Raw genomic sequence first — 11,372 nt, forward strand, 5'->3', positions numbered from 1 at the left:
AAGTTATGGTATCTAATACGATAACATAACAGCATTAAATATTCTCTGTGGTAAAGTTATGGTATCTAATACGATAACATAACAGCATTAAATATTCTCTGTGGTAAAGTTATGGTATCTAATATGATAACATAACAGCATTGAATATTCGCTGTGGTAAAGTTATGGTGTCTACTATTATAACAACCGGAAGTCCTCGTACATTTATTACACCTATTACGGTCCAAGTCTGCTTACTCTTCCTTTATTCCAGGTACATTTATTACACCTATTACGGTCCAGGTCTGCTTACTCTTCCTTTATTCCAGGTACATTTATTACACCTAAGACGGTCCAAGTCTACTTCCTTGGTGTCCTTTCAGACACCAGGATTCGAACTTGAACCCTTTCATTCATAGTGCTGGCTTTCCCTGGAACCAAGGAGTCGGAGATAATTGGCTCTGGCAGATGTGGATTGCGTTTCAGTGAGGCAAGTCTTGTTTCTTTGTTATTGTTTTTTTCTTTAGAGGACGAGATAGCTGCGTGGCATTTATGATGGTGCTATGGCGATAGAGGATGCACACTAACAATAGCGATATTGGTGTAGCGAGACCGCTGGTATTGAGGCGATACTAATGGAAGTGAACACAAAAAAATTGACCTTTGTAGCTATATTCTGTGACGTAACACTAGGGACTCCCAGAAATTGGTAACGTAAACTCCAAGTGGTGAGACGAAATGCTAGATATACACGTTTGAATACCTTTCTAGAACTGCACATTTATTGCTGGTATTTATTACTCAGTTTACTAATTAAATTATTTCTAGAATCAGATCCGAAGTCTGTAGATCTCTAGCTCAACTATTGTAGTCCTCAATAACAAGAAATTTTAAATGACACAATGTGGTCCCGCATGATCATTTTATTACAGAATAAAGTATAATATAATATTCATTGTGGCGTATTTTACAACTGATATAAAAATATCTCAAATTATACGAGTCGTCTTCTTTTCTAGATCTATAAAGAATACGCGCTAACAATGAGGAATTAAGAATGGATGCTCTCTGTAGCTTCAGTTAAGCCCAACATCTACGAGTACAAGAGATGTAACATCTGATTATTACCCACAATCCCTTATTGATTGTCATCGGCCTTAGTTCCTTGATATAAACAATACAAATGTAGTTCGAGATCAAACAAAAATAATTTAATCGAAGTGATTTCGTTTTATAACATCGTAAGACGTTTATCTAGCAACTATTATGCTACATTTCTCGGTAGCACTTAAAATAATTCACCCACATTTCTATTTTAGATAGAGAAGTTAGTGACTGGATTTAAGTCATTGTTACTGCAAGTATAAATTCTAAAACCGAACTCTAGCACTAACTTTAACCTAATACTTCAGTACAAGCACTACTAGAAGAAAAAAGTGATTGAGGATTGGTTGAAGCCAACACGCTAATAAGTAAATTTAAAGAGATATTGATGTACGTAGAAGAAGAGAAACTTGAGAGAATACTAACCCTAACCCTAACTCTAACCCTAAGCTTAAAGTCTAGAAAATGAGCCACGTAACAAAACTATCGGATAGTACAGTCGCTTTCTACTTATTGACGAGTTATAGATGGCTCAGTTTATTGGCATTCCTCCAGCGCCAATCCATCCTTCGCCATCTGACCCGTTGGAGACATAAAGTATCCTATGGTCCGGAGACAGAACGGCGAGCTCAATAAGGCCATCGCACATTGTCCTGTGTCCCCTCGGGGCTTGGAGCGGGAGTTGGAGCGATTTGTTAATGAAACCTTGGGAGTCGTTTTGTGTGCGTCTTTAAGTCACGCTATGTGATCATTGGAAACGCGAAGCTCAAAAAAGAAATGGAAAGTGGGTCGAAGAAGCCATGGGAACATTCACAAATCTAACTAGGTCAGAATAGCTTCATAAAGTGTTGTTTTTTTTGTTTAGAACTAGGTCAATGGGAACATTGGGATGTTGTTGAACGTAACTGTGAGATGTGTGGCTTGGACATCTACCTATGGGGCTTGAGTTCGGAACCCGAATCGAGCTGAGTTGTGTTTGCTGACCGCAGCATGGAAACTTACTCCACTTGTCCACAAAGAAGATTATGGATCTCCGTGCTGTGTCTTGTCCAGATAAGTCTAAACAGAGGCAACACTCAAGTAGCACAATTAACACAGACACAGGCGAACAATGCAGATAATAATCGACGCTGATGTACGATGTCGAATAAGGCGTTTAATACGACATGAAGGGAGCCGTCGAAATGTTGCTTAGTTAAATATCTACTCCAAAACCAAAAAGCTAACCTCTCTCTGAAGCTGTGTGCTTACTTTCGTTCCACCTCCAATCCTAGTTTTGTTTTTAACAGTCACGTGACTGTCTCGAAGCCAAAACTTTTCCCTTTGATGAAACTAATAACTTTTGGCGCCAAATTCCCAACCGCGTCCTACCAGATCTTAGCGCACTGAGGATGCTTAGAGAGATTGATAGAATTACTATACATAAGCAATTTAAAAGAAATGGGCAAATAGAGCCATTAAAAAGTTTATGGAGCCAACAAGGTCAATAAGTGCAATAAGGTGATTAAAGATAACAAATGTTATGGTTAGATAACAAACAGCCTCTGAGGTATAGCTTCTAAAAAAAAAAGTAATTTAAGTAAGTAAAGTCTTAACACGCAGCTATTAATAGATCAGAACTATCTGAGACATTGTTTTACCAATCAAAAAGTGAATACAATCATTTCCTCTTCACCAGGTCATTGGAGACTTGCCCAATCAAACTCTAGAGTGTACTGAGCTATCCAAATGTCAAAGGTCGGAGGACTATCCGGTGATATTAAATAAATTGATTTCGATCAATCCAATGAAGGCAAAAAAACAAAAAACAACGAGTGTGCCAGTTAATGACCTCAGTTGGGAATGGGGAGAAGCCATTCTCTATTTGTGTGTGTGTGTGTGGGGGGGGGAACACTAGGACAAAATGACCAAAGAATTTCAACTGGGAATTGGTTTTAAACTCTTAGAATTTATTTGCAACTGCCGACACTTACGATAGATCACAAATAGGCCCAAGCATAAAAGTTTTTGTTTTAAATTTTAACACACACACGCTCATTCATGATTTCCCTCGTTCACACCCACCCACGGTAACAACAACATCACAGCAACAGCCATAGAAACAGCCATCTGTTGCAATGTTTCTAATGAGGTGAATATGAAGCTTGTTGAAATCACTTGTCGATTGTACCTGATGGCACTCGTGTATAGACTGAGCACTTCCTCCGAGTCCACGGCCAGTAGTAGACAGACAGGTCTATGTCTGATTGACAAGACTACACAGTGACAATCTAAGCACATCAGAGCGTTTCCATTTTTAGATTAAGTGTTTCTGAAAGAGGGAAGTCAGAACATGGTAGCAACGGAAATACAGTAGTAACTATTATCCATTGGCTTTTTGGGTTGATTCATTCAGATTGATGATGATATCTAAATAGTCTTAGTAATTGTTATTACATATGCATATTCATTTGTCTTAGTAATTGTTATTGAATATGTATGTATTTATCAGATGTAACACTGAGTAGGTGGATGGTTTAGCAATGCTGAATAGAGTGTGATGTAACCACGAGGAAGTCTGTCGTAGTTAAACTTTGAAATAAGAGAGTGAAAGTTGAAAAGGGGGGGGGGGGGCAGACGAGTGAAAGGCGAGTGACAGAAAGACGTGTATTTCGTCCAGAATGAGCATGTTTTGCTAAAATCGCTCGAGATATTGTTTTAACTGAATTTTTACAAACATCTTCATTGAAGTTAAAAGCAGTGCATAGAATGTCCATAAAATGTGTATTAAAAATGTCGATTGTGTTAATTACAATTTCAACATTTAGAATGTAATTCTCCTTCATCTGTTTAGTTGTACTGGTTATTTGTAAAATGTAGAATGTTGGACATGTTTCGGATGTTCCTTCAGACTTGCAGATAATCAACTTCCTAGTCCAAATCTTCCGCAGGACGACCTGGGGGATGGCAGCGGGCAGGGAATGAACCGGCCGAGACCAAGCGTCTTGGAAAACTTGACCTGCAACGTAGTAACCTGTGGGCAGTGGAGACCAATAGCTCTTTGTCAGGTCACAGTACTGTACGACGTGGAAGATCCATGTGACGTGGCAGGTCAGTGTGGAGGCCCACTATAATGACAGATCTCAGTCCAGAGCGCAAACAGCCCAACCTGGCAGCTTATACCAACGACCAAGTATCAGCCTAGACCAAAGAAATCTTTCTATAATTATTTCATGAGAAGTAGGGAGAGGATTTCAACGGTTTAAAACTGTTTCTAATTCCTGATTGTGTTATTTCTAGTCTTGTCTATTGAAGAGTTTGTTGACTCCATCAAACATCGGGACGCGATCATATTTGGTTCTTTTTAAACGGCTAGTCCATTTAACTAGATCAATCTGTTTAATAGGATTTGTTCCGAATAAGATACTAGTCAAATAAACCATTAGTCCGATTAACTGGATTTAACTGTTAATATATATATATATATATACTAGAAGCTGTTTTAATGGAAATTATTATCTTATTATCACTGATGCTAGAGAGAGAGAGAGAGAGAGAGAGGAGAGATGGAAAAAGTTAATGCAACTCATTGCTGTTAGCAATGCTTGATACAGTACTGTATATATTAACCTATAGAATATATTTGAGCTGCACTACCTAAGTACAGAGTCGGCACTAATTAGTTAGGCGTTGTCAACAGAGGAATGTCGAGTATTTACATGCGCCCATTATGACACGCCCTCGAAACGTTTCCAAGACCTGCAAACACCTCTGGAATCAGGGGCTCATTAGCCAAAGAACCATTCAACGTACACTTCATTCAATCACAGGCGTAACGCGAGGAAATAGTTGGCTCTATAGACTTCCGAAGTCTTAGCGTACCAGAACAGAGATGCACAGAAGAGCGATTGCAAAGATTGATGCTACAGGTATGGGCCTAATCGGGTCTGCTAATCTGTCAAAGCCAGCAAGTGCATACCTTATGCAGCTAATTAGTTGTCAATTACTCAGGGGCTGATAATTCTCATTCAAGTCACATGTAGACGCACTTATTGCCCCTAAAAGCCTCCTTTTTAATTTTTTGAAAAATATTTTTCTCCCTTTAAATTTAACATATATAAGCTTTTAAAAAGTCTATCTATCTATCCATCTATCTGTCTGTCTGTCTGTCTGTCTGTCTGTCTGTCTGTCTATCTATCTATCTATCTATCTATCTATCTATATATCTATCTATCTATCTGTCTGTCTGTCTTCTGTCTGTCTGTCTGTCTGTCCGTCCGTCTGTCTGTCTGTCTATCTATCTATCTATCTATCTATCTATCTATCTATCTATCTATCTATCTATCTATCTATATTTTAAATTCTTTATCTTTATTCTTCAAACACAGTACTTTTTTTTTCCCAATTTTTTTTCTAAAATTACATCCCGTATCTAACTATATATTCTATCCCGCTATATATTTAAAGATTCTGGTTGCACGGCATTATATCGTCCAAAAAAGGGACAACCACATTGCCCCAGTGGAAATATAAATTCTTTTTTAAAACAACAAAACAAAACTATCAACTTGCTAATCGATAGCGGCTCCCTCATTTTGATACAGTCGGAAGTTTTGTTATCTCGCTTGAAAACTTATCCATAATTATCAGGCGTGCTTCACTGAGAAAACAGCTGCTTAGGTTTTTGTAATTTTAAGTGGTTTTTTTTTTTTAATTTGGAATTAGGAACACAGTGAAGATAATAGCAAAATGCGATTTTAATAACGTTTTAGTTTCTAAGACCATTCTAACATTATATACGTAACACGACATATAAAACATAACATATATAGCATAGCATATGTAACATATTATAAGTAACATGACATAAGTAACATATCATGAGTAACATATTATAAGTAACATTACATACGATAACATACATAACATAAGTAACAAAACATAAGCAACATAACATTTGTAACATAACATATATAACATAACATATGTAAGATATGTAACATAACATACATACGATAACATACATAACATACGTAACATTGTCCTTCTTGCTTTACACAAATTAAAACGCTTAAAGTTTACAAACAAATGGGTACGCCCTTGAAAAAAACAACAACATAAATATGTATACCTTGTAATGGACCTAGTTCAAGTTGAATGCTGTGTTGAATCGAATTTTTAATAGCACTATTATTTTTAAAAATTAAGACAGACAGACAACACAAACTGAATCACGTCTTTTCGAGACATAGGCTGCTACAACAAGAAAAAATAATGTAGAGAAAATGTAGGTGTGTGTGTGTGTGTGTGTGTGCTCTAAAATTTTTAATAATATCTTCGTCATTGTATGTCGTATCTCTCTCTCTCTCTCTCTCTCTCTCTCTCTCTCTCTGTCTCTCTGTCCTCGTTCTATAAATCTCTTAATTGTATTCCTCTGATATGACCTCTAGTTGTCTCACTCGTCTAAACACTTCAGAACGACTATGACATCAAATGACGACTGTATGTCATTGACATCAAGGCCATCGATCGAGTTAATAAGCAGCGCTCGCATCCATTGCGTTGTCGTGGTCATTTATAAAATTACTTTTCAAATAGTTAAATTGAATGGCCATATTTCTATGTTCTATTCTTTCCTTTTAATAACCTCACATCTCTTTGCGATGTTTTATTATGGGAATCCGACATTTAACAATGAAATCCCGTATGTCCGAGATCCCATCTCTCTGGTATATCATCATATAAAATATAGATCCCATTCTTCAGAGATCTCATCTTTTTCTAACTGATAAGCCGAGCACACCAGTTGAATCAGAAAACACATCTGATAATTTTAACATTACATAACCGGTCAAGGCGCGGTGTCATAACTTTGATCAAAAATCATTAGGAAAATAAAGGGGGGGGGGGGGTAATTTGTCACAGTGGCAGCGTTACAAATCTTCAGACATGCTCCAAATTGCCGACAGTAAATCAAGAGATATCGAAAATCTGATACTGCAACCCAAACAAATGAAACGAAAATCAGGAAAAAAAAAAGATAACACACGGACACACACACACACAAACACACACATCCCCACGCGTACACACTGCACCAAGAAGACGATGCCAACGCTTATTAACGGAATACATGTTGTCTGAGAAATCTGCACCGAACATCGCGGCTGTAGGAAAGATACTATCGTCGTGTCGTCTGCTGCAAGAAATGACACTTTAGATTATAGTCAAAGTAAAGTTTCCCTTTCAGACCTTGTGGTCTATAGGACAGAGGATGTAAAGGTCACCTGTTTCTGTGGTCTACGGTTAACGAGGGTGTCACGTGGCCAGCACAACGACCAACGTAAGTAATGTCAGGTACCCATTAGAGCTGGGTGGACTTGGAGACACCCAAAGATCTCAAAATTAAAAATCCCAGTTTTCACTTGGATTCGAACCTAGGACCCCCGGTTCGGAAACCAAGCGCTATACCACTCAGCCACCACACCTCCTTCCGTTTATATAGTTCTTTTTTAATGCGTACTACGTCACTATTACAATAGACATTTTTAAAAGAATAAATCTACTCTGGAGGACATTGTATCAGTTGCCCCAAGTAAGCGCTATAAAGATAAACTCATGCACCATTTCGACCTCACCAGCATAAAGGAAAGTAGCTGACATCAGACGGCCTCTGAAAAAGACAGTTGGAGAGTTCTCACTAAGGCTTCGGGACACATATTTGAGACCCCAAGAAAAAAAAACTTGTTGAAGAGAGGCGCAGAAGACGACTATACAACGTAAATAGATCCAACGGCTTTGTCTGCATCATATGTGAAAAACTATACAGGTCACAACTGGGATTGAGTAATCATGTGAAACACTACACTCATCCTTAATTGTCGGAATCAAGACATTGCAATTATTGTTATTACTTAACGAAAGAGATTGATGGGCGCGCATCTGTTTTGGTGCAAGACTCAGAACGAGACAGACAGATGTCTACTTGACTGTTTGGGTTTTATTTTTTTACTGCTCCTGCTACGACTTTTGTGACGCGGGTGTCACGTGACTTATGCCCCTCATTAAGGCGCTCGAGCTGCGTGTCACATTCCGCAGTTCTAAAGGCAGAGGAGAGAAAGACAGCGGATTTGCGTGTCAGATGTCATTGACACTGTCATGCTCGAAGTCAATGGCATTGGTATGTTACTGACATGATGTCACGTTTGAAGGTACAAGCTGAGTCTCCGGTCTCAAGTCAAAGTATTTAGTGCCCTTGAATTCAGCTACGTTTTATTTACCGGCAGGTGTTTCGATCCTGATTAATATTGCCACTCTCCCATCGTTAACTTCAACCACTCCCTCTTTCTTTTTTTATCAACTGTTCGTTATCTTGCGGTCATTAGATCAACTTGCCAGGTAAACGGAAGTAGACTAACTTGGAAACTAATAATTGAACTAAGATGAAAATCATTGAAACATATCTATATAAGAGCTCAGTGTTAGGGATAATGGGAGCTTAAAATAATACATTAGTGTTGATATAGCTGTTGATATTGCTAATATTGTTATGTTAGCATGCTACAAATATGTTGGAGAGATTTTGATATATTAATGTGGCTTTATATTCATTGGGTGCCTTTCTTAAGAAATGAGTTCAGACTTGACTTCATTGAGGTTGTGAAGTTGGTAAGGTATAACGTAATGAGGTCAAATGAACTAATATGATTGCCATTTAAGACTTGTTGTCAAGTTAAGATAAATCCTTACCACGATGTCAAATCTATCTATTTACCGATCTATGACATGACACTACCTAACAGGTTTATGTAATACCAATGTGACTTACATTTTTATGCTTTTCAATTGATTTCTAATGTTTTTATTTATTTATAAATAGACTCTAAATAATAATAATAATTTTTGTATTGAGATAGGTTATATAAACATGAGAGCGATATAGATCTACTTTTTTTTTAAAAAAAAGGTAATAACATAGAATTATAGATATAGATAGTACTTAAAAAAAAAGCTCTTAAAATATTTATTAAAAAAAAACACTTGTTAACCAATCACATACACTTCCTTGCCAATTTATTTGCAGTGACACTTGGCGCGAAGTTAAAAGCTGTCACTATATAGAAACATAAGTTGTTTCAAGTTTAACTTAGGAAAATCATATTCCTTATTTTTTTTATTTTTTTTAGGAAATAAAACAACTACATTTTTTAGTTATTTTGACGCCGAACTTTTCATCTCATTAATCTTCTTGTGCATCTTAAATCACTTAATCATTTAATCACACTGTTTTATATCCTGAGTCAGGTTTACGTTTAGGTTTAGGGTTAGTTTAGTTTATGAGTGTAGTGTTGCCAGATGTTGAGATTTTCATTAACAAAATGTAGAACAGTAAACTTATTTCAATCATTCTCTATTATAGCCACCACGCGATCTGTCAATGTTTAGTTCAACTAATAAGATGAAGTATAGGAACTTCACATGTACTAGACTTAAGACTTTCCTAATACACAGAACTTCTCTCAGTAACAAATGAACAAATCTTTCTAATGACGATTAGCAAAATACTGCCCCATGACGCTACTGTCTCCGTGTGTCTGAGAGTTACATTTCATTTGATTTACAATTTACTTGGTATCTGACTAGAAAAAAAACAAACGTTTCTTCCTTTTTGTATCACGATGACTTTGAAATAGTTGGGTGTATCTTTCATAGAGATACCTCACATCTCTAACATTAGCCCATAACCTCTATTACTTCAAAATTTAAAATCTTCAAGTGCGTTTAAAGATTTGCATTCAACAAACTAAGGTCTGTTATATATGTACTTGTTTGTCTGTTTGTTAGTAAAAGGTTGTTTTTTTTTCGCATAATTTTTATCATAATTATATAGTTAGCACTGTGGTCTAGGTTGACACTTGTTGCAAATGAAAACAAAACTGTTTGTGCGTCTATTTTCTTATTTTTCAAACCTAAAAATAAATTATTATTAAATCTTAAAGATGGAACTGCACATATGTAAATATACACTGTTTTTAATATCTAGTAAATGAAACATATACATGAATGGCACCCCGCCGATTTTATTTTCGCAACTCCTAAACTTAATTGAAGTATTGAAACTTATTTAAAAAAAAAAAAATTCTCTAAATTTTGTTTTAGGTTGTGATCATTTTCTGGATTATAAAGATTGAAAAAGACGAATGTATTATTAATGCGCTTCTGTTATTATTAATATAGAAATTGACGAATGCGTGTAGATCTGAATGGAAAAAGGAAAAACGGGAAGAAAAAAAATCAATTCTTACCTTCTAGTCCGGTGAGACGCGTTTCATAATCCATTAGCTCTAAATAGAGTGGCGCAGAAATATCACTACGTAATAATAGGTCCAGTGGGAGGGAGTGTAATGGAAGTATAACATGGAGGAACAAACTGTGTAAGTGAAAAGAATAACAAATAACAATAACAACAGCCACAACGCACCAAGTTATCAATTATCATTCATCCATATCAACACTGGTCAGTGCTGTGTGCTCTCGCTTCGCACTCAGCTCCTATGTTCCTTGCAAGCCCAGGCCCCGCACGCGCAGTGCTCACACTCAAAGCTTTAGCGCGCCACGGTAAGAGAAGAGGGTGTGGGGGGGGGGCAGAGAAAAAAAGAGAATCACCCCCCCCTCTCAGCCCGTCATTCCCTCCCCTTTCTCCGTTCATACAGAGTCTCGGCATGAAGTATTTCTAGCGGGAGGAGGGGGGGGGGGATAAGTGGTGAATCGAAGGAAGAGAGAGAGAGGGGGGAGTGGATGAGATAAGAGGGAGGTTAGGATTTGAGGGAGAGGTAGACAACAGCGGAGCAAAGAGAGATAAGAATAGTTTCTTTGGTGAGTCTGGAACCGTGCAATGGTAGATATATATATAGCGAGAGAGAGAGAGAGAGAGAAAGAAAGAGAGAGAGAAAGAGAGAGGGGCAGAAAGAGAGAGAGAGGGGGAGGAATGAGACAGACAGATACAGAGAGCCTCCGAGTGTGTATCTTCTGTAAGTATACAGTGAGGAGTCGAAAAGTTTCGAGGTATGGGAGGAGGGGGTGGGGCGGGTATTCCAGAGGCATAGTCTTGCAAAGTGGTTAAAAGGATTAGAGTCTGATGAAGATTGAACACTTAAGATCATTTAGAGCTAGTTCTCTGAATTACTTCATGTACCTCATCACGCTAATATGTGGACTGGTTAACCAAAAGTTGTGGAACTTGAAAGCTGGACCTGTAGGACTGCTCGTGTCTCAGTCCAGAAGAAGACTTGGCTGCTCATCGTCACCTA

At 37.5% G+C, this 11,372-nt stretch overlaps 1 protein-coding gene across 1 annotated transcript in view; it reads right to left on the minus strand.

Annotated features, from left to right (window-relative positions):
- The window catches only part of LOC106058866 (muscarinic acetylcholine receptor gar-2-like), a 237,880-nt gene extending 227,247 nt beyond the window's left edge, over positions 1 to 10,633 (minus strand). The window contains exon 1 of the mRNA XM_056003817.1: positions 10,368 to 10,633. The gene's annotated coding sequence lies outside the window, so the exon portion shown is untranslated. The remainder of the gene's footprint in view (positions 1 to 10,367) is intronic.
- Positions 10,634 to 11,372: the final 739 nt, after the last annotated feature.

The sequence above is a fragment of the Biomphalaria glabrata genome, chromosome 11 (genome assembly GCF_947242115.1).
Source record: "Biomphalaria glabrata chromosome 11, xgBioGlab47.1, whole genome shotgun sequence".
NCBI classification, from domain to species: Eukaryota; Metazoa; Mollusca; class Gastropoda; family Planorbidae; genus Biomphalaria; species Biomphalaria glabrata.